The sequence below is a fragment of the Pseudopipra pipra genome, chromosome 6 (genome assembly GCF_036250125.1).
Source record: "Pseudopipra pipra isolate bDixPip1 chromosome 6, bDixPip1.hap1, whole genome shotgun sequence".
Lineage (NCBI taxonomy): Eukaryota > Metazoa > Chordata > Aves > Passeriformes > Pipridae > Pseudopipra > Pseudopipra pipra.
The window spans coordinates 20,169,661-20,194,441 of record NC_087554.1 but is presented as its reverse complement, the minus strand read 5'-3'; the positions used below and the strand labels follow the sequence as shown (position 1 = coordinate 20,194,441).

At 38.9% G+C, this 24,781-nt stretch overlaps 1 protein-coding gene across 4 annotated transcripts in view; it reads left to right on the top strand.

Moving 5' to 3' along the window:
• SLC1A2 (solute carrier family 1 member 2) overlaps positions 1–24,781 on the top strand; it is an 89,684-nt gene that overhangs the window by 22,317 nt on the left and 42,586 nt on the right. Inside the window, exons 1-2 of one of the 4 annotated variants that reach the window (XM_064657755.1) lie at positions 7,786–7,975; positions 9,244–9,334. The exons of 2 other annotated variants lie outside the window; for them this stretch is intronic. The gene's annotated coding sequence lies outside the window, so the exon portion shown is untranslated. Of the gene's footprint in view, positions 1–7,785; positions 7,976–9,243; positions 9,335–24,781 lie in introns of those variants that run through there. One more of the 4 variants, XM_064657756.1, reaches the window with a different exon arrangement.

Here is a 24,781-nt window from a genome sequence, read left to right as displayed (position 1 = left end):
AATGTGATCCTAAATTTATTTGTTGAAACAAGTAGATAATTGAGTACCTGTTAATCACATAATACATTTTTCCCACCTCGGACTAATATGCTTCTCAAATGGTCTGTGCTATATAGGTGCATTTTCACGTTAGATCTGAAAGGGTTGTGTCTGGGTCTTTCTCTAGGCTGTTGCTCCTGGCTGGAGAGAGGTCTTTCTTTCCCCAGTGAGTAGCTCAGGTAGGGTGCTGTGCGTAGCTCCCCTCCTATGCCCTGTGAGCAGGGACTTGTGTCTTTGGGTCCATTCCAGAGCTTGCTGTAGGGCTCTGCAGCTTAATCAAAGTCTTCTCCTTCTGGCCCCAACTTTTCCCTTTGGGATGTCTGGTATACACAGACATGACTGTAGGCTGATCGTTATTGTTGGGATCTTTATTAGTGCAGATTTTTCCACAGCTCTCCTTGTCCTCTTTTGACACTCCAGCTAGGCTTTGATATGCAGGAATGAGACCAAAGACAGGTTTTACATGCAGGATTTGAAATCCAAAGCTGATGGTCTAGGACAGATACTATAACCTCATCAGCCAAACAGACAAGAGCTGTATCTGCTTGGCTGTCCATCACAAGCCCTTAATGAGTCCTTTGGAAAAAAGATAAAACCAAGAAATCCATAGTGTAGGATGACTTGCTTTGCTGAGACACCTGGCAGGTGGCATTGATCATTTCTAGGAAAAGCAATAAACTGAAGAGTAGGCAGCTTTCTTGCCAACTGTTCAAGCCAGATCATGCTTCACTGCAACTTTATAGAGGTAAATGTGTGATCCCATTTCAGAGGGAATGGGAAACCTCAGCTGTTCAGCAAAGCTGGGAGCAGATCAGGCCAACCAGCAGACGTCAAATGAGTGGCAGCACAGCAGGCTTCTTGGAAAAACTTGTAGTTCAAAGCACAGACTCCTGCTCTTTGTCAGGTTTTTGTTAGAAGTAAGTTTTCTATACTAGCCTGACAAAATTAGAGGGAGAAGCAGAGCTAGACTTTACTGTTATTGCCTTTGGAAGGAGAAATAATGATTTTAATGTTTTACGTAAGTTACCTGTGTTTATCTAAGGACATTCTTCTGCTGGGCTCTGAGCTGAGATGTAGTGCTGCAGGTTGAGACACATATTTTTACCATCAAGAAAGGAAGGAAATTAATTTGCTTCGTCCTCATGTGATATAATTAGGAATATTCAGATGGGGGAAAAAACCAAGGGAAAAATGGGCTTGAATTTACTGAAAAAAATCCAAAGGTATGCATGTATTTATGTAGTAATGACAGGATTCATTAGACAGTTTTGGAGATTCTCAGGGGAAACAGGGAAGGATTAATTCCTTAAAATTTTAATGAGCAGACCGGATGAACGACTAACATATCACAAGGCACACCCACCTGAATTGCCCAGGAAGTGTCCAGATGGCCTACTAGATATCGTATTTAGAGTTTTATTTTAGAGAAGAAAGGTCAAAATACCCTATTGGAAATTAAAAAATATCTAGCCCTCCTGTTTTTTTCTCCAGTGGGATCCTGTTGTCCCCTGAGGTCTTGGGACCTTCTACCACACTCTTTCTGGACATACTCACCATACACAGTAGAAAGGAGAGTGCATGCTTATCTCCACCATCTGCACCACTGTCCAAAAGCCATCTTTTAGTAGAAAAGAAAATAGTCCTTCTCCTTGTAGCCTGCTGTCTGTGGTACAGAATGATCTGTTTACTAAGGCCAAGGAGTGGGCCTGAAATGTAATCCACTGAAAACTGGACAGCAAGGAGGAAAAGAGGTGGCCTGTGGGGAATGTGTGGGGCTATAACATTAGCAGTGGAGTTGTCCTTTACAGATATTTTAGCTGTTCAGTAAGCCCAGATAAAATCATGATTCAGGAATATTCAAGGCAAATCCCTCTTGCTTATGACTAAAAAAGGAAACATTACAAATCAGGTTGCAAAAAGCAAAGAAAAGAAGAAAAAGATAAAGTAGAAGAAAAAGAAAAAATAAAAATCAATAAACCTTCCTGAAAATCCACAAGGCCTGGGGACAATATGTATGTTTTGCCGGCTCTGTGTTTTTACCATTCAACCCACTGGGGCTGGCTGTAATAGACACGTACTCATTTGGACATAATCATTGCTTCATGACCAAGTTAAAAATAGAGAATTACCAGAAACCCCAGAAGTTCAAATTGTAACAAGAGCAGTGCTGCTTTTTGCTGTTCTCCACCAATCCCTAACACTTGTGTATTTCCCTCCGTCCTGCAGCCAGCTTAGTCATCCCTTGCAGACAGCTGATGACCACTGGGCTCTCTCAAGGGCAGCACGTGTTAAGCCCTGCCCCACTCATCTGACTTCCCTGTAAAAGCCGTTAGGGGGACTGGCCTGGGGATTTAAGAGCCAAAATTTATACCCCAAGAAAGGCAAAATGCTACAGCTAGAGTCTTATTTAGAAGACTTAGTCAAATATTTGTAGAGACATTTACTTGCTTTTTCAGGGCGTTTCACTGCTCAGAGTCCAATAAACATCTCACGCTGAATAGTACATCTAGATGTCATTTCACCAAGAATTGTGAATTATCCACTGTTTTCTTGTACTTGTATCTTCTTAGTTCCCACTGTGAAATGGAAAGGAAATTACTTAAGCATGGGGCAGAAGAGTTCAAGCCTGGTTTTGCAATGCCTCCTCTTATAAGCAGTCCCTGTGAGATTACTTGGAAGAATAAAGGCTGCATTCTTCCTGTCTGCAGAGCATATCAGGAAGCTGAAGCCAGGGTTTTTTTCTTACTGAAAAAAAATCAGACTATGCCCTGGGACATGGTGAAATGGGGAGGTGCCTGCCAGAGCTCCCCTGTTTTCGACATGGCCATTACTCTAGCACAGATGAGGAAAACATGTTTGGTTTTCTACCTCTACGTAGTTGGGAGTAATCCAAGGTCTAGGTTGTCACTTCCAGAACAGATGGAATCGGCTATTTTTCCTCCTCACAACTCTTTTGTGTGTGAAATAGTTTTTCTTGTACCCATAAACACATACATACATGTTCTGTGCACATGACTCTGTATTTCGGCCTCTGGGACCTCTCTCACACTGGAAAAATCCCTCCTCATTTTTACTGCATGATGGCCAAGTGACCCTTACCTTTATGCCAACTGCAATAATCATTCCACGATGTTTCCCAGTGCAAGGGAAGGGTGCACTCAGAATTAGCTACTACAAGGCTGTGAGCACAAAAAAGGTCTGTCTGTGTGTCTCTCCAGCCCTTTCTGTTTCACAGGTTCAGGCTGTGGAATTGCCAATCATAAACTACAGGAGAAAGATTTCAAAGACTTGGTGACCTTGGCACAGATTCATTATATAATGAAATTTAACAATAATATGTCTCAAAAAATGCACCATTCTGTAAATTGAAACTTGCTTCTCCCTCAGCTGTTTTTTTTCCAACATCCTATTTAGAGAGGCTAAGATAAAAGTAAGAAAATCTGAGCAAGCAAATCTGATGCATGTTTTCCTCCCTCTTTGAAATGGAGTGAATAATTGCAGACAGAGCTAACACAATCATACATTGTAGAGCTGCTGAAAAATCATTATAAGAAACAAAAGACAACTAAATGTGTGTGGCTCCTGCACATTTTGCAGGCTGCACTAAGATCCCAGGGAAGTGTTGCACGTCATGTGGTTCTTTTCTGTGTCTTCCTTACCCTCTTCTAAAGGTAGATATGAAAGAGGATTAATTGGAAAAGCACTTGGTGTCATCTTGCTCACCACCAATGTAAGGTAAGATTTATCAAGAGATCAGCCTAGTCTGTGGTGCAGCAAAGATTAGTCAGGCTTTAAAATAAAACTCTTTGGAAAAAAAGTTCACTAAAAATAAACTGTCATGCTTTCATCCATTAGTAGGTACAGGGACTAGATATAGTCATGAGCTGTTCTGCATGCTCACATGAGGGAGTCTTGTCACTAGGACAGTAAGACCAGTGATGTTTTCTTTCTAGAAGATCTTACTTTAATTGCCTTTAGACCTTTTAGTACTGGCTGTATTTTGAGAAGAGTCTTGAGTTGAAATATGATGATTTTCATTGTGAATGAGGGTGACAGTGTCTAACTCAATATAAGCTTTTGCAAATTCAGGTGGCATATGCTGCTTTTCTAAGAATATTTTATTCTTGTTTTTCTGCTTAGCCACAAGTGGGATTTAGTTTACAAGGCTATCTTAGTTGCCTCTTTGTTTTCCCTCTGTAAAGACACCATTTGGGAAGTGTAATTAGAAAAAAATAAGAATTTAATACATCTGGATTAAAGCACCCTTCTTTTTGATGAAATTTGTCCTAGAATCCTAAAATAAAAGGACAGTGATTTGTCAAGTATGTGGTACAGCATGAGAGGAAAATGTTTAGGTGATCATCCATTGGCAGCTAAGTAATCTAACTGAGCAAACAACTAAATTCTACATTGTTGGTCACTTTAGTTAAGTGACTAAGCTTAACTTAAGCTGAGTGGTATAACAAAAACTAAAAAGCAGGAATAAAGCCTACAGTAACTCTAGTCTAAGAGTACTTCCATTTTCATTTAATGTGCATTGTTGCAATCCCAAGAGTGAATCCAATGAGCTGATTGTCCATGTTCTCACTGCAGCTCTCATTTGACTCGAATATGAGTCTCTGATGCAAGCCTAAGGAGAATTAGACTTAGCAAAAATGTACTTCTCTAAGGCTGGTGTTATAAACCCGAGGGTCAGATAATCCATATACTTTTTCAAAGGACAGTGTTTTTAAATGCTATTGCATGAGTGAAATTTAGATGTCTGTTCTTTGAAAAATGCCTGTGTATTATTATCATTGCAACATAGTTCCTGGGAATCATTTCTGATTTTTATTGGAGTGGCTGAGATAATGCAGCTTGAACCAGGAAACTCTGGATGGGTTGTTATGAAATAAAGTTATTAAGAAGTACCTAAAGCTTTGCACTAGGTTCTCACTGTTGTGTCTAGGACTCTGCTTTGGAAGAGAGCACCTAGATATATTAGGAATGTGAGTCCTAATATTAACTTTGTGAAATGAATGTTACCTAGAACTGATGTGAATGTCAAATCCAGGGGAGTAGGTTGAGACAGAAGGAGGTCAAAAACAGGGGAAGTTGTTCTTAAAAAACATCAGAAATTCTCAACAGCATATGATGCCTTAGCATTTTCCAGACAGATCTTTAATATTTGTTCCCCCTCTCAAGGCAGAAGGTGGATAGCATAAAAAGAATTTGGATCCTAATTTGCAGAGATCATATCTGTGCAGTTCTGAGGCAGTTATTTGTGTCATTTGCAGGCTCAGGAGATTGTCTATGGGAAGAAAGTGGCAGAAGCCCCGAGGCTCTGCCGTGAGTCTCGCAGCATTCGGTGTGGCATTAACCAGTTTGAGTCACTGTATTGAGGGGGCTCTGGCATTGTTCCCCAGCGTGTGTGCTGCTGGCCTCCTCTACCAGGGAGCTGATTCTCCTGTGCCACTTCAATCAGATTTGCTTATTGAAGCTAAAATGAAACACCAGTGAAACTTCTGTATTTCTACAGTGATCTTCAAACACATTTCAGCATCTTAACAGTGCTGTTGTGGGCAGCATTGCATTCATTTACTGTGCTGCCAGGTGAACGGAGGTACAGAGAAGTTTGGCAAATCACCAAAGTAATAGTGAACCCATGACAGACAGAGTCAAGGACAAGTCTAAAGGAGTTATAACTCTTAAAAATGCTAGTGAACCAATTCATCATTAACTACCTTATCTCCACTATTGCCAATAAAGTTGAGATGGCCTATTCCACAATAAGTTTTCCCTTAGAAGTGCCAAATTGTCCTAATAGTTGCCAGTAGCATTTATATCCTGATTTAAATTCATAGTAGAAGGAAAACACTGATAAAAGAACTGGAGTGTGTATCTTTATCAATTAGCAGCTATCTTGCCTCCTGTAAAGCAGTTGGTGATGCCTACAATGAACTGGCTTCAGTTAGGCCTTTGAAAGAGTTGCCAGGTATCATAAAATTCTGACGTGTGTTTCTACTCCGAGGTCAGCCTTTCTGTCAAGTCTGCCGCACAATCCCTTCCTGGATGGTTGACAGTTTTTCACAGGGTTCATCAGTTGTGAGCTTTTGTCTTTTCTTTTCTTTTCTTTTCTTTTCTTTTCTTTTCTTTTCTTTTCTTTTCTTTTCTTTTCTTTTCTTTTCTTTTCTTTTCTTTTCTTTTCTTTTCTTTTCTTTTCTTTTCTTTTCTTTTCTTCTCTTCTCTTCTCTTCTCTTCTCTTCTCTTCTCTTCTCTTCTCTTCTCTTCTCTTCTCTTCTCTTCTCTTCTCTTCTCTTCTCTTCTCTTCTCTTCTCTTCTCTTCTCTTCTCTTCTCTTTTCTTTTCGCTGGATTTAAAAAGGTTAGGCTGATGGGCAAAGCTACCACTAACCTTAAAGGAAAAAGGATATGATCAACAGTGTAATGCCTCTGCTTTTTTCCTATAGCCATTGTAGTTGTGCCTTTAAAGCATGTCTGTCCAGAACATGAAACTTAGCTTTTTCTTGGACTGATTGTTTTTGTGTCTCTTTCAAACTGATGGCTATATATATTTTTAATAATAAGTTTTTTCAGGTTCTCATGAACTTTGTATTTTTAAATGAAAAATAAATTAAAAAATGCAGAAATCCTGTTTGTTTTTCAAACCCAGACTGGGAAGTCTAGAAAGAAAGAACACATCAGCAAAAAGCTACAATGAAAAACACTTCTAAAGGCAAATGTTTTGAATACCTGCACATTGCATGCGTAAAACTAAATAGGATCTTTTCAGTGTATGTGGCCTTCTCTTGTTCTGTTCACAAGAGTGCTCCCTGAAACAAGGTTACTATTCTTCTGAGTTCATTTCAGTTCATCCTAATATTGCATGCTTTAAAAATAAATCTGTTCCTTCATTTGGAGTTAAGCTATACATTTGCAAGACGTCAGAGGGTATTCTGCTTAAGGAAATAATTAGTTATTTTTTTGACAGTATTATATGAGACCTTTTTTCCCCCAAGACATTGCACATCTATTTTCAGTATCCCCAAAGGGAATTTGCATAGCAAATTATTTCCGAGCTTGAGTAACAAAAGTTTGGAGATGGGAATATTCTTTGATGGCATTGCTGACCCTGATTGCTGAAAAAAAAAAAAAGGCTTGAAGCTCCCCTGTACAGTATAGCAATACAGAATGATTCTTTTTCTTATTGCTTGAAAACTTCATAACTGAGAGAAAATTGAGCTGAGGAGTCTAATCTAAGTCTTTGGAAAAGGTGTCAGAGGGAGGGAAAGAATGGATTAGTATCTGTGAGATTGTAGGGAATAACTTCCGTAGTAGACAGAAACAAAATTGCTGCTCTTAACAATTTTTGGACAGAGCTTTATGTACTGAAGCCAAAAACATGGAAGGGGATGAAGAAATTGAATTTTTTTACACATTCTTATTCTTTGTTGTGTGCAAGAGGGTGCTAGGGCACAGATGTACAGTAAATGCAATTGTAACACAGTATTTAAGACAAGTGCAAGAAATGAGGTGGAGGCTTCTCTGTTCCATGTATCTTCAACTTTCAGTGGTTTTCATTACAAATGTTAGATATTACAGTTGCCATCCTATGTAGCTTACTGAGAAAAAACCCAATTGCTGAGTGTGACAAAATGTGAGGCATAACCAGAGCTCTGCACAGTCTTCTCACCATCACTGTCAGATAGAATGGCATGATCTCCAGATGTGCTTGCATCTGTTTTGTTTTGTTTGTTTTTTTTCATACAAGATATAAACTCAAATCTGTGGCCAGCTGCATTGCTGAACAACTGAGGAGAGATTGAGCATAAACCCAGAAATGACTGAATGAGATTTATATCTACAAAAGCAGAAATAGAAGAGATTGTGAATAAAACCATCTATAAGTGAATGAGATTTGTATCTACAAAAGCAGGATAGCTCCTTCTTCCTACTCAGGTAAATCTCTTTCCTAGCATGCAGCTCATTATTTTCAGAGCAAGGAGCCCACATCCTCCTATCAGGCAGCCCTGTGCTTTGCGTAGTTCCTCTAAAAATCGCACAGAACATGAGTATCGCCCATTAACTTTATTATGGTTTGGTTCAGGTTCAAAAGCGTGGAGTCTTAGAAGAACAGAGGAGATCTGGGTTCTATCTCAACTTGTCTAACCTTTAACAAGCACCTCATGTTGGAGCCCTGCTGTTCTAGGTGTTTGTGCAGTTCTGGAGAACTGTATCCAAGGGAAACATGCTCTGGTCACACCTGTGGGAGATGCATGGTGTGCTGCCTTCTGCACCTGGTCATCTCAGTTGAGTGGAACAGAATAATGGGAGGCCTTCATTCAAGTCTCTTCCTGTTTCCTTCGAAGAAGCTACTGCTTGCAAAGAAGACACCTTGTGTAACTACAGCTTTAAATTTTTCATTAAAAGATAATATGATCATTGTCATGCAGCTGGTTCAGAAGGCAAATCAACCATGGTCTGGGTCATGCAGCACCATGATGTGCCTTGGAGGGCAGGACCATAATACTAGCCCTGGATGGCATACTCCTATAGTATTTTAAAATATATCAACTGTCCCAAATCCCAAACAGTTTTCTTGATAATCATCAATTCTGATTATTGTGCTATTAAGTTACTTTTCTTGTCTATAGCCTTTTACTGGCTGTGGAAAAGGGCTTGTGAGACATCTGCTAAAGAGAGATGCATCCAGTGATATTTGAATGAGCTTTAAGATCATTTGGATCAGAATAAGTAACCAGAAATCTTACCATCTCAGACAAGCCCAGAATATCATGATACCATTTCTTTTGTACAGGATCCAGCACTAGGAAGCTGCACATAGAGCACAGCCCAAGCACTTGAGTCTCCACCTGTTGAGTTGTCTGTAATAGTTGAGTGCAAGGAAAATCTTCTAAGGTTCCTGTTCCTTTGGAATCAGAGGTGAAACTGTGAGATGAGCGTGAGCAGACATGTATAAAGTATATCACAGAGCAAAAGCATCCTTGTAAAAACCAGCTGTTTTGTCATCTCTTCATCCTTTGAATGAACCCACGGAAGTCTGTAAGAGCGAAGTATGACAGTCCTAGAGCTCACCAGCTCTGGACCCGGGCAGACTCAGATTTGAGATAGTTTGCATCAACTCAGAGGTTTCAGGGACTCTAGCAAATTATTGTGAAACAGGAGTTGTTTTTCTCCTCATGTTTGTTTTTTCTGTTGTTTTGAAGTGTGAATCAAGGTTGTACCTATTTCTCCATCAGTAACCGATCAAGAGAAGAATCTGCAAAAAACAGCAGCTAAGCACAGAGAGTGACCACAGTGAGTGCATGTTGTTTGCTGTCTACTAACCTTTATCCTGAGTGCCAGTCATAGATGCACCTCCTGAAACATTAAAACAGGAGCTAAATCAACGCTACTCCCATCATAAGAACATTTTGTTCACTCCAGCACTTTTAATTGCACAACAGTGCATGCTTTGTGCCCCTCAAAGATTTGAGGTTTGAGTATACCTTCACACAAAAAAGCAAGTTTGCTTTTGAGAGCTTTTTCCCTTGTATATTAAAGTCGAGTAAGAGGAAGTGTCTTTCTTCATGAGGTCCTGTCCTTATCTTTAGAAGTTAATAGTTCCTGTTAAATTTCCCTCTTTCTCTTTTCCTTGTGTACACTCCTTTTATGTCAGAACACAAAGTTATGAAACTGGACTTAGGACATTCACATGCGTTTACAAAGAACAAAGGTGGCATTCATTCAAATTGTTTATGTTGTTTGCTTTCTTAGTTTTTCACTTCTTTATTAGTAATCCTCATTTTAAGTCTGTATTCAGCACGTCATACTTGACTTTGGTTACAGGTTGCTTGGCGGAGGCACAGCAGATTCAGCTGTTAAAAACAAAAAAAATAATTCACCACCTTTTTATGACTGGTTGCCATTAAAATAAAAATGTTAATTCAGACTGTAGAGACATTAACATGGAAAACTCCAGTGAGGAGCAGGAAGAATCAAATACATGAGCACTGTGAGACTTCCAGGCAGTGTAGGACCAAACCAGACTCCCATCTTCCTTCAGACCTATGCAAATGCTGAAACCCTTGCTAGCTAGACCTGTCACTTTTCCTGCCTGAAACACCACCTCGTACTCTAAAACTACTAGGGTGAATGTGTCTCACTTGTCATTAGGCGTAGTTTCAGGATCATGCCTCAGTAAAAGGTTAATTTTAAAAGCCCCTTTGTGCCTGCTTCTAGGTGAATGGAAAGGGAAGAGGAGGTACAGGTGGGCTGCTGCTGCTGCTACTGCTGCTGTTTTCTTGTGTAGCAAAATGGGTGTCTCACAGCCCATGCCAGAGGAGACAAAAGGGAAGAAAACTGGCTGCAGAGGAAAACAGACTTTGTATGACTCCAAGGCAATACATTTGCAGTGCTTCTGTAAGACTTTTCTCATCACTGCAATGCCCTACATTCTCTTCTAGCAATGGATTTTAAGAATAAGCTCTCCTGCCCCAATAGCACCTCACACGGGCTGATGTGAAAAGGATGCATATTTGCTTGTTGAAAATGGCAACAAACAAGAAATGTCTGGTTATTAATTCTCTTTCCTTCACATGCACATTTGCTTCAAACCACTGTGCTGGAGCCATGCTGAAATCCTAGGGAACTGGCAAATGTGAGACATCAGGGCAGTCGATAGTCTAGCCAAATTCTAGTGTAAGCTTTATGCTGTGGTTCATTTTCATGGCACTCTTCACACTCTGTTGAGAAGTGTGAATGTTTCCATTGTCAAGATTCCTCTTTAGAAGTTTTTTCCTATTCTACATTGAAGGGAAGTAAGAGAAGCATTTCATGTTTAAAAAGCCAAAGACACACAGCCTGTAGGTTGGGCTGCTGGACCTACAGAGGTGGACAAAAGCACACAATGAATAGAAACATTGAATGCTGTTTTTTTAAACTCTGACTGTTTGCATTCAACACAATCCTTTTGCTTCACCTCTCTGTAAGGGATATGTGTGAAAGGAATTGCCTACAAAAAGTCAGGGTCAAGTACAAATTATAAGAGTGATGAGGAAGCTTGAACATAAGATTGCAATTTTGTGTTGTCTAATTTTCTTGCAAATGAATTTTCAACTTTCCTGTCCACAGTCAAATACTACTTAAATATAGTATTACATGCTGCTTTCTAGCTCATGCTTCTGTGAAAAAATTCCTAGACACTTCACTCTGCATATGCAAAATTTCAAAAACTCTTCTGAGAACCTTCAGGGCCCAAAGCATTACTGCATTAAAGAGTCTTTTCTAACACGTATGACTTTAATATTTATCCACAATGAAAGATTTGTCTGGGGAAAAAATGTTCAAAGATGTGGACATGTGACATTGTTTATTGTATTACTTATCATTTGAATTCTTCAATTTTTTTGTTACAGATGATCAACATGCTTATTGGTATACTTTTGAGATATTAACATTCATTTTTATGTCTCTTCCTGAGTTAATCTGGTTTAACAACTTCTAAAATTATCTTTTTTTACGTAACAATTTTTGTGTTTAGGCCTGCTAAAGTTAATCCTGACCAATAGTGACAGTAATTCTTAAGGCTGCTAAAACTTTTCCACTATTACATTATTTTTGTTTCCTTATAGATTTGGCTTTTGAGGGGAAAAAAATTTCATATGTTTTATGTGCAATCATATATATGGTTGTTCATAATAAATATATATTTTATATATATATATTTTAGCAAGAATAAGCAAAATCAGCAGCTGTAATTTTTTTTCTTTAGTATGAGGATCCACATTTCACTTGTGTAATAATTCATGTGACCCCTAGTCAGGAACCTGAAGAGTAGAAATTGTAAATTACTGCTAGTTTAACTTCTCTCTGAGGGTATACACTGAGGAATGGTGTTATGAGTATGTATCCTGGCAAGCAGTGATGACATGTTTGTTTTGGTTTTGCATGTTTGCATTTGGTAGACCTCCTGGGATTTTTCTTTCTTATATTTTATTCAAAGAACACCTGAAGGGCACATATATGTTGCTTTATTTGTGTTGAACAACTGATGGGGTTATTATTCAAAGAGAAAAGCATAAAATGGCATTAATAATGTTGCCACAAACTAAAACATAGGGTGTCCAGTATTCTGTGATGTTTCATTTATTTGTCGTAGAGAGTCGTAGGGAGTCTAAGAAAATCATGGTAATTTTGGGAATCTGATTTTATAGCAGATATTTAAACTGCCTGGAGAATCTGTGTGGGAAGGAATCTGTAAACAAAGATCTTGGGGCATGCTTTCTTAATCAATCACTTCAAACTAAAGTCAGATCAGAACTACCCTGGCTGAATTATCAAACTGTCACAATGTGTTATGGTATTGTCTTGCTGTAGTAGTTGTAATTTGGGTACCCAGATGGTTTCCCATTCTTCTTAATAAGCTAGGCTAAAGGTCATGTTATCTCTTGTGATGGGAAGAATGAATCACATTATGGAGATGTCCCTTATGGAGATGAAAATATACGTGGACCTGAGGTAGCCAGAGACCTTCATCTTAGCGTAACCGAAATGGAAATATGTTCCAAACTTTCACTGAATTTTTCTCAAGCCCTGAACTTTGACTACGCCCTGAATTAGGAGTAGATAGGCACTCAATTGAGAGAAAAAAGCCCAAGATAATTCATTTAGTGGGCTGAGGCCTTAAAAAAATGGTATAAATATGTATTTGTCAGTAAGTGAGAGGTAGCGGCTCAGAAAATAAATTAAACATAAGGAGATTAAAGGGGCAGGCAAGTGAGAGACAAAAAAAGAGATGTACTGACCTTGCTTACCTTGGAAAAGCTAATTAATAAAGAGGAAAAACACAGTTCAGGATTCAGCATGAAGGTTAGCTTTCTTTTAGGTGATGCTTATTAAAAATCTCCAGCATTACTATACAGATTAATAGTATGAATAGCTATTATTTCTACTAGAAGTGAGTCTAGACTGTAACATTCTAGTCTAGTGACTGTGTAGAAAACCTGTGAATTATTTTGTTCTTGGACTCTCTTTTAAGCAGAAAAACTTCTCATTGGGAAGTGTGGAGGACCAACCTTTTATATTCCAAGGTTAGAGCAAAGGGAGTTGAAATGTCATCATTGGCACACACATGAATGAAGTAAGGGACATCTTTTAATTAGACAGTGTCCATCTTATTCAATTGTAATGACAATAACACTTCTTTCATATACAACTGGAAACAAGAAGAGATACAAAACAAGTAGATGTTTCCAAGGATATTGAAATGAGTGGCAGAGGACTAATTTATACAGTAATGGATACCAAGTGTGTTATTTTACCCTTAAAAATTGTGGTAACATTCTGTTGAATTTTCCCAACCCTCCCCTTCTTTTATGCTACATGCAGATAAACCCTAATTGAATGTAAAAACAATACTGGATTTAATGTGTTTGACAAAAACGTGTCCATGCTATAAAAATACTGTGTTAACAAAGCAAACCAAATTTCCATTTAATGAGTTTAAAAGTAGATTGGCTGCTAGTGCAGGTGTGCAGTTCATCATACCAGGCAAGCTGTAACACACTTCCTGCAAATGCAGTAATAAGCCAACTTGTTTTTAACCCAAGTGATGTGTAAGAGAAGGGAGAGCAATCAAAATGTTTTTTCTTCTTCATACAGACAATACAGGAAACTGTGTAACAGGTTCTGGCATTCTGTGGACTTTGACTTTTACATTATTTGTGTAGTGGATAGTCAAGTTCCATGTTTCTAGAGATGAATAGCTAAAAGAAGGAAAAACTGAGAAGATTTTTATTTGGTAAAAATATACAGTCAAAATGCACAGGTCCTATATTTTCATTCAAAGGTGGGACTTCATACATGAATAAAACAAGTTAAGGGTTAGGATTTTGTAGCTTTGCTCTGTTGTTGTATACTTTCACACTTTTTTGCCTATACCATGTGTATTCACTCTTGCTGTTCATGTTTCATGTTTATTTTTAAGTATAGATGAAGAACTTATTTTCTCATCTAACACCTGTGCATCCTGTTATAAATAACCCCTTGCAAAACACCTGTGAGTCACTATTTGTGCTCCTAATAAATTAGCAAGCAAGAAAGTATTGAAATTAGTGGAAAATGTTAAGGGTATAAAATTTTTTGCATTAGTCTTTGCCATGGAAGTGATCAAGCTACCAAAACTGAGAACTGGAGGCAAAAATGCAGAGGACATTAATTGTCGTTCTCAGTAGCTCTCTGGTTTGTGCTGGGAAGGCCTGTAAGGTAACTTGGACTTATGGCACCAGTAAAGGTGGTGGTGTGAGGTGCTATTCAGTGCTGCTTTGCCCCCTCTGCTGCCTTCTGCAAGTCTGTGCCAGCTCTTGAACCACTGTGGGCAGTCAGGGGCGGTGGTGTGTGAAGAAAGCTGTAAGGAGTGTACTTCTACCATAAATCATAATTTCTAGCTCCTATCACTCTAAAAGTGGACATGTCAGGTTACGTAGGTCATTTTAGACCAGTCTTCTCTCCTCTGAAATGAAGCCCTTGTGCTGTTCCGGTTACTAGAAAAAACCACAGCCTCCTGCATCAGTAGAAGATGTTTTTTTAAGTAAGTATTTCAAGCTTTAGTTGCTGAAGATTTTAAACTAGAATAATGAAGAAGGAGGCAGAATAGGAATAAACACAAAGTTAAAATAAAGTGAATTGTATTATAAAATGATTTCATTGTCACCTGACAATTAAAGCCCAGAACAGGAAAACAATAGTGTGTCCCCAAATCTGTATTAATCTGGGCCAAAATTTGAGCTTCATTAAGTTCTTAGGAAACTGGATTTTGCTTTAGCCCAGTTTGCCTTCTGACACTATATATCAATACATAAGATGCTTGTTTCAGAAGAAATTATTTTTTTACCAGCAAAAGGAATGCCCATTGATCTCCAGTAGAGTTCTACTGTGTAGCAAAAAAGCAGAAGAGATCTTTCTCTTTGTAAGTGGTGCCGTGATGGCCAGGCAAAACTCCTCTGAAAACTGCTAGAAATAAGACTTCATACCCTGCCAGGAAGGCTGAAGACAGTATTTTTTCCAAGGGACTTTACTGCAGCTGCTAGGGAGATTTCACTGCATGCAGTTGAAACAAACTGTACCTTTGCACCTTGAAAGTTCAAGCAGACCTGTCAAGAAATATAATAAATGTAATAATTATGGTAAGAGGAGTGATGCATTGGTTCTGGTTTAAAATTTCTCAAATGTCACTCTTATACACTTCTGGAAAATTACATTTACCTGAGTTCTGGGAAGCCTGCCCGTGAGTGCAGCATGGCATAGCTGGAGCTTCTCTGCAGGTGGGGGAACAGCAAGGAGTGGAGAATGGCCAGCTGCTGCTGTGGAGGAGAGGAGTGGGGACAGATGAAGGACACAAGACCAAGAGAGAAGTTGGTTAGAGAAAATGCTGAGGGCTCCTCTGCAAGCAATTAATACTTCGGTATTTTGTCTGGGGAAAATATTTTGATTTTGATGAATCTGCTGCTTTCCATCAGGTGAAGGAGCTTGCTTATCATTTTTGGGGATGGCCTCAGTGCTTGTGTAAATGTCCTCAAGGACACTTGTGTATTTTGAAACATTCTCTGACCGATGCCCAGTGAAGGGTGCAGTGGCTGAAAGGTCACAGGAGACATTTGCTGGGGTAATGACCTTTGGCCACTTACAGAGCAATGGCGAGATATTTGGGCTGTCCCAACAGCTTAAAGAAGCGTTAACAGCAGAAAAAATTGAGTTAAGGATTTCAAGAATTGCAAGACTGACCCATTTTTGTATTACAGTAAATACAACCATGAAAACTTATAGTCATTAGAAAGTAGCAAGGTTAGTGTATGAGACTTGAGCTGGGCAGAGAGAGAGGAGAAGAGAACTGAACATAAATATGAGGTAGGTTCAAGTTAGTGACTCCACGATGCCTGAGGAAAGACACACAAATGCACAATCATAGACTTTTCATTCCTAGAGCTTTTCAAATATTTCAGTGGTACAAACTGTATGCTTTGATTGGTGTCACCTGTTAATTAATCTGGCAGAAAAGCACCAGAGATTAAACAGACTTGTTACTGCAGGGTATGTGGAAAAGGCAACAGAGTTTTAAAGAGCATTTGAAGAGAATGCTTCTTCAATTAGATTGGTTGTGCAAAACAAAGTTTCAGATTTTCCCACTTAAATCTGTATGCTAAATACTTAGCTGAAGACAAGCAATTAAACTAGCACATACTGTATTGTTTGCAGGGATGCAAAGCTAAGTCATGTACTCTGTGGATTTTTAATATCGATTTTTTCACTAATCCAAAGCACATACATGTGCTGTAAGGTACTATAAAGCTTTGCATCATAACTTCAGGACATGACTCTGTTGATTTATGCTTGTTTACAAATTCAGCCTAACCTGAGCATTATCATGCCCTAGGACGTGGACACAACCACAGCATTACTCGTCCATCTTATTTTTAGTGTGTTTATTGTGGCTGCTTCCTCACTCTGTTGGTTTGGATACATACAGCCATTATTCATAATTTGATCATTCTTTAGGCATTGGTTGTTTTCAGTTTAAAACTCTATTGCAAATTAGCTACTTTTTTACAAGAAGTAGCCTCGTGAATCCTAGGGCTGTGTCTTCCTGTGGTTCATTGGTTAGGGACCAGTTCAGTCAACCAGATAAACATGTACTTTAAGGACATGTGTAAGAGCTGCTGAGTTAACACACAGCTGTGTCCCAGGAGATCTCTGTTCATTAGATTAAAAGACCAGAAGATTGTGTTTGGGTGTGACATGCTGTAAAGTGAGCCTCCAGTTGTGTGCCTTTCCTCTAACATTGGCCCAGGGACAGGCCAGTCAATAACTGAGTCGTCCTGCTTCACACAGTTTTACTATCCCATTTCAAACTCACATGAAAACATCCATTGCTTAGAAGGTTAGTGGTAAGGGTTTTTTTAATTTCTTGGAAATAATTTCCCTCAAAAGTGAATGAGATTTTCCATAGCTCCAACTCTAGGTAAACATTCAAGTGACTTTAGTAGAAATGTCAGTAAAAACTCAATATAAGCCTTAGAATTTATCTCATGGGAGTTCATTATTTGGCTTAGACTTTATTCCTTGGACTGAAGCACCCTGCCATACATCACCATTTTGCTGGACCTTATGTTTACATAATATGCTTTGGAATTCATGATGGAAAACATAGACATAGTAAATGTGGTTTGGATTAAGATTGTTCTGCAATTTATGGTTGGCAATGTAACTGAGTATAATTCAAGTTATAACTCTGCAAGCTTTCTACTTGTATAGCACATTCTGTAGAGGTTCCCGGTGCCGTCTTGGGTGTCTGTCCTTAAGCAATCTGTATTATAAGTCTCACAAGGAAGAATGGGGAAAATTGCTTATGGTGTCTCCTTCTACTTCCTTTTTCTAACTTTGTATTGGAAGTTTCTTACAGTTTATGTCTGAATAACACTTGAAATCCATAACCCACAGACTGATGAATACCAGGGCAGTACTTTGGGGAAATATAGTGCTACATGCTTGTCTTACAGTCCTGTCCTGAATATCTAGAGCTGGTCACTGTCAGAGATTTCATACTGAGTTAAAAGAGCTCTCTAGTTTCACCTGCTTCACTCTTCATATTAAAACACCATTAGGGAGAGAAGCATGGAATAATTTGGAAAATTAACCTTTTTAGATTACTAGTAAATTTAAAAAAGTTAAGTTTCCATGGTTGAATTTATCCAAGGTTAGAAAATCCATCCTAGTTTTCAGAGAAGCTACTGTGTCCTTATCCAGTGAGAGTAGTTATATCATGCGGAAAATGAACTGCTGCAGCTCACATCAATTTCTTTTTGGATAGAAAGATTTGTCTTCAACAGTTATATAGTAACCATGCTGCTCTGGGTTGAAGTGAAGCACCTCTCTAGGAAGACACCACCAGCTGAACAGTGGTAGTTCAGGCAAGACTACCAAAAGTGGTACTGCAGTCCAGTGGACAAAACTAAATAAGCAGAAAAATAAAATGTTTAAGAAAATGCCTTGTTAGGATAGAGACTTATGAAATGCCAAAAATAGTCTTGCTCCTGCTATCCATGAAATTCTTCCAATTCTTTTGCATCTGTAAAATGAGTGTAAGCAGACCTGGGGGAGAGAGGCAGATACTTTGAGGGCATGGTACATGCCCTGAGGGCATCACATGTGTAGAAAGCAACCCAATTATCCATCTTCAGGTCCATACCCTTCTTTTTGAAAACTGTTTTGTACTTATGAGCTCCCACCTTAATACTGTTGGTTTTCGGGTCTAGTTTCCTAACAGACATCTCTGATATGTTGATAAGGAAGGAAAAATATAAGCAGATCACCTGTGCAACCTGTTTATCTGAATGTCCACTCCGTTTCATACAGCTACTAGAATAAATTATTAGTCTATGTGAGCGGGAAACTTTTTCCTTCTTTCACAAGATTGTGGTCACAGAGTGTTTACTACTGTTTTTCATTTGGTTTAAAGGTACAGTAGGAAAAAAAGGTTCCAAACCCTAATTACAAAGGCACATGAGACAAAGAAGATGCTTAACACTGGGTGAAAATTATTGCTGCCTTTTAGGATTTCCTCTGTAAGGCATCTTTTTGATTCCAGCAGATGGCATACACTCTTCAAAGCTTGCTGTGTATGATCATAAATACTGCTCCAAGGATCATCCTGAGCTCTACAGAGAAACTGTATCACAAGTGATTCTGTTATGCTACACTCGATTTCTGTAATCTCTTTGACATACTACTGGAAGCTTGTATGTCTTCAAAACTAAGTTTCTTTGATGTTTGGGGGCCCAGACAGAGTAATTTTTGTTGAGATGGCTTCCAAGGAACATGAGCAGAGTTTGGCCAAAGCAATTTTGTTGGAGCAATAGTTGTAATTAAAGCAATCTGAATATCTGACTATAATAAAAGTGTATTGGCATAAAAAGAGAAGCTGGCACTCTAGGTAAAAAAAAACTCCAAACAAACAACAAAACAAATAAGAGAAAAGAATGACTAGAAGTTTCTTGAACAGGATGTATTTTAAGCTAAATATGCCATATGGTGAGGCAAAAAGCTTAAAATAGCTTTTCTTTTTTCTTTTCAGCTTACAAGACAACATTGTGATGGTGACCAAATGCAGTCTTTTTATAATGTTATGCTGTGAGACCTCTGCACTTTCTTGGAGGTTTCTGGCACTCAGAAATTGCAGTGGTAAATTATTAGCTTTATAGTTGCTTAAAATTTCCTTGTAAGTCAGATTTTGGAGAATAACTGAGAAACACTATTATCTATAGTCAGAGCAGAATTAATATCTTTTAGAGTAGATAAGAGCAAATTGGGACTTTGAGTTTCCATGTGCTAATCCAAATTTTGACATTTTCTGCAAAGAAGTTCAACTTTTTCTTCTGTTCTTCTTAGTTGTTACTCTTTGTGCAAACAGTTTCTGACTCTACCCACAATAGTTTCTGGAAGAAAAATTTTCCCCACAGGAAGCACTGAGGAATGTTTTCAAACAGAATTAGTGCTGGATACAATGTTATGTGCTGGCTCATTGACAAACATCTCATGGAAATGAATGCGTTTTTTAATGCATTTTTGGTTGCTTTTTGTTAGGTTATCTGAAGCCTTGTCAAACTTGGATCTATTTGTGCCCTTTGCAGGCTTTAGGGTAAAATCCTGAAAATGTGAAAGGTCAGCTTTCTCAGACCTTAGCCTGTGAAAGGTCAGCTTTCTCAGACCTTAGCCACTGGAAGTCAGAGAGTAGCTCTGGGGTTTTGTTGTTGCTTTTTTGGTGTTTTGTTGTTGTTGTTGTTTGTTTGTTTTTGTTTGTTTTTTGTGTTTTTGTGTTTGTTTTTGTTGTTGTTTTTGTGGGTTTTTTGTTTGTTTTTGTTTGGTTTGTTTGTTTGTTTGGTTTTGGTTTTTTTTTTATTTTTTTTATTTTGATTTTAATAGTTTTTTTGATTGAATGTGCATAGCAAACCTAGCACTATTCAGTCACTTCTCAGAAAACATGCACAAAGTAAAGGGCTTTTAGTACTTTGAGGAGGAACTAGCTGGATATATATATCCTCTAAAGCATACTGGAAAAGAAAGATGACTGAGAACCAAGATACCAAGAACATCAGTCATGGTGGGAGGGGCAAGGAGGCTTTTCCTCATTTTTGTATTTTTTTATGCTCATTGACACATATCATACTTTTTAAAATAAATGGTTAATACACAGATTTGATGAGAAAATAAATTAAGCAATCGAGATTGGGTCTTTTTATCCCTAATGGTGTCTAAATGAATGCTAGTAACTGTGTTCAGATTTAGTTAAGATTTGCTTAATTGTAGAGCTCTGATGTGCCAATTCAGCCATGGGAGGTTACACAGCTCCTATAAACTTGGTCTGTGTGAGTGATGTGGTCCAAAATCACTGGTGTAGCTGCTTGCAGTGACAAACTTTTGAGAATTTATGGCACGAAAAAAAAACATTACTCAAGAAATAAATTCATAGGAGAAATTACATTTTGTTTCCCATTGTTATAACAAGTTAATTCTTTCTATCTGTCTCAATCAGAGCTCCTTGATCAGTCCCTCTTTCCATGAACTACTCTGAATTATACACCCCCACACACACACTTCTACTCCGTTTTGTCCATACCCAATATGTCTAAGAGCTGCTATGTTTCTGGTCTTTTCACATTCTTGCTGTCTTAATCTTTGCTCAGTGCCCTTGAAAACTGCGCTAATCCCCAATAATTCCATAGGCTTTTTGTTTGTGCTACCTGGCACACCCCGAGTAGAAGCAAATGCAAGATCATGATTTTACTTGCCTCAGAATTTCTGAGGATGTAAGTACATAACTTTTTGCATGAAGTACACTGTTATTGCATGATTTGCCATAATAATAATATGATTCATCCTTCATTCTATTACTCTTCATCTCAGCCTCAGTACATATTTCTGGGGCAATGAAGCATGCACATTCCCAGGTTGTTACATCACTATAAAGCCCTATCAGAAAATTGACAGATACTCCACATGTGCATCACTGCATAAATAAATTATCATCTTTATGGTAGGTATTATACTGTATTAACTTTCTTGCTTTAGACTCTGAATGATGCATAGAATACAATCTCTGTAGATAGAAGTGCACCTTGTTTATTCCAAAGAAACAAACTGGTAGCCCTTCTTGCACATAGGATTGATATCCCTTTAGTCTGAAACACGGAGTAAATTTGAATCTTTACCATGACTTGGTAGGATTTCCTTTTTTATGTTAATTAGTCTTGAAATTTAGGATCAGAAGAGCAGAGATGATAAATGGGCAGAGACAGAGCTTCACATAGATATGTCAGTGTCATATTTAAAGAATAAAAAAAGTTTTTAAAAAAAACATTATGTCCAGATCCTCATCTGGTATGAATGAGAGGACTTGGCAAATAGGAAGAATTATGGAAGTTATTTCTTTGTCTGATAAATTGTGAGCTATATCACAAATTCTGTCTTCCCACAAACAGCTAATCTCTACCAAGGCAGTCTTATTTTGCACTGGAGATGCTCACAAGGAGAGGAGCACAGCATAAGTCTTTGGTTGCTCACTCTGCTTTGTACACTGGTCAGTGCTTGCAGGAATGAGAAACACTTTTGCGTCTTTCAGATATTTCTGCAAGGAATGGATTTCTGATCAATAAAACATTTTTGCTAGTAGAGTGTAGGAGATCCTTGCCGAGGACCATGGAAGACTACAGGACACTTGTCTTGAGTGAAGTTTGGTTAACTACCTTAGCTTTGTTCTTAGAAACTGCAACTTAATCTCTTCCTGTCAGGCTTTGTCATGACAATAAATCAGAAAATCAGTTAACTTACAAACACTCCAATGCTCACTGTCTTTGAGGTGTTAAACTCAGGTTTTCATAAGACTATGAAAGGCAGTGCTTTGTGATATTCCGAAGCCTCTGCCACTGCATGGCTGCCAGCTGGAAGGAGACTGTACAGCTTCCTATGGCTCTCTTCCATCAGACCCACCACGTGTTGGGTGGAGAGATGGTGTTAGAGATCTCCTTTTTGCAACTTACTGCAGAAATTTCTGTCTCAGCCTTTCGAACACATAGGTGTTATCCTGATTGCTTTCTCCCTATCTAGCTGACACTTCCAAGGCATTTCTATGTATGCAGGTACATACCTGTTTTCGTAAAATACAATTATCTTTTTTCTAACAAAACCAATGTGATTCAATGTGTTCTGTTGGCTTCAAGTGGTTTATGGTGCAGGGTTCCATAAGAACTGAACTTTAGTTCCCAATCTCTCCATAGAAACTAATTTTCTTTTCCACACAGCATGCCATAAAATGCTATATAAAATCTAAGCTGCAGTAAGAAAAATCTTGCACAGGAAAAGGCGTTATCCATCCCCTGCAGTCTGTCTAAAGAGATTATTGAAAAGCCATGTATGTGAACATACACAGGATGCATCATTCTGAATAGAAAATAATTCCTTCCTGCCTGGCATATCCATCATCTTTACTCTGCTTTTTTATTTTTCAGATGTATTGCTGCAGCCCAGTTAATACATAAGTCAATATGTTAGTCAATCAGACATAAGGAAACCCCAGGGGGGAAAAAGTCTCTCTTCCATGGTGATATGTATGCATGGAAAGGCTTGGATAGATATGTAAAAAAGGATCATGCTGTAAAAAAATTGTGTCATGTTTACTTCATTTTCCTTGGCTCCTGCTTTCAAATGGTCTTTAGACTTCCCTCTCTCCACTGGACAATTCAGCTTCCTGGGTCAGATTTAAAAACTGGAGAAACTGTTAAAGGAAGCATTTAATGAGCAGAAATCTCCTGATAATTCTAGTAGGGTTTTAAAAATGCAAACAAATGTAGTGTAAGTTCAAATATTGTAAAATCAAGTAGGTCATAAAGAGTTGTTTTCCTAAATGATCTCATGGACAAATACTTTTAAAAAATCAAAAGAAAGAGGTAGATGTAACTGGTAACTAATTCAGAGTAGACCACCCTTCATTGCGGGATCACTAAGGATGCTGCTGATCAGCTATTTAAATATACAATTGTAGCATCATAGAATTATTTAGGTTGGAAAAGGCCTTTAAGATCATTGAATCCCACTGTTAAACCTGCACTGCCAAATCATCCACTAAATCATGTTCTTAAGTGCCACATCTACACATCTTCTAAATATCTCCAGGGGTGGTGACTCAACCACTTCCCTGGGCAGCCTGTTCCAATGCCTTTTGGTGAAGAAATTTTTCCTAATATCCAATATAAACCTGCCCTGGTGCAGCTTGGGGGCATTTCCTCTTATTCTATCGCTTCCAGCCTGTGAGAAGAGACCAACCTCCACCTCGCTACAACCTCCTTTCAGGTAGTTGTAAAGAGCAATAACTACCCCCCTGAGCCTCTTCCTCTCCAGGCTAGACACCCCTGGTTCCCTCAGCCACTCATGAGCCTTGTGCTCCAGGCCTTTCACCAGTTTTGTTGCCCTTCTCTGGACACCTTCCAGTACCTCAGTGTCCTTGCTGAGGGACCCAAAACTAAAAGCAGCATTCAAAGTGTGGTCTCACCAGTGCTGAGTACAAGGGGACACTCACTGCCCTGGTCCTGCTGGCCACACTCTTTCCGATACAAGCCAGGATGCCACTGGCCCTCTTGGCCACCTGGGCACACTGCTGGCTCATGTTCAGCTGCTGTCGACCAGCACTCCCAGATCCTTTTCCTCTGGGCGGCTCTCCAGCCAGTCTGCTCCAAGCCTGTAGGGCTGCATGGGATTGTTGTGACTGAAGTGTAGGACCTGTCACACTGCCTTGTTGAACCTCATAAAATTGGCCTTGACACGTCGATCCAGCCTGTCCAGATCCCTCTACAGAGTCTCCAGCAGATCAACACTGCCACCCAGCTTGGTGTCATCTGCAGATTGACTGAGGGAGTGCTTGATCCCTCATCCAGCTCATCGATAAAGATATTAACCAGGACTAGCCCCAGCACTGAGCCCTGGGGAACTCTACTAGTGACTGGCCACCAGCTGGATTAAAATCCATTCACCACCACTCTCTGGGTCCAGCCAGTTTTTTATCCAGCCAACAGTGCACCTGCCCAAACCACAAGCAGCCAGTTTCTCCAGGACAGTGCTGTAGGAAATGGTGTTAAAGACTTTACTGAAGTGCAGGTAGACGAACGACTTCAACAGCCTTTCCTTCATCCACAAAGTAGGTTACCTAGCCATAGAGGGAGATCAGGTTGGTCAAGCAGGACCTGCCTTTCCTAAACCCATGCTGGCTAGTCCTGATCCCCTGGTTGTTCTGATACGATTGTGATTAAACTCCCTCATATGATTATGTTAAACTCACAGAATGTATACTAAATGCTAACTCAGAGGAAACAATATGGTCGTAAATTGTTCCAGGGAGAAAAGTTCTTTTTCCTGCTGCAAAAAGGCAAGTCGTGCTTCAGGCTGTTGCTTGTAATGCCAGTCCCTAGAACAAATCATTCTACATAGTAAATTACTAAATCTCCACTCAGAATTCATTAATGTCTTACAAATAAGAAGAAAAAACCTACATAATACAGTTAAAATTCAATAGAAGGGCTTAGTGGCAGCAAGCGGCTTAAAACCCTTGTTAATGCAGACTGAGGCTTATGTTTCTCTTGCAGACTGAGGCTTATGTTACTCTTGTTTGTAGTAGTTTATGTGTTTGGTTTTGCATTTTTTTTCTTTTTTTGTGCAGAGACT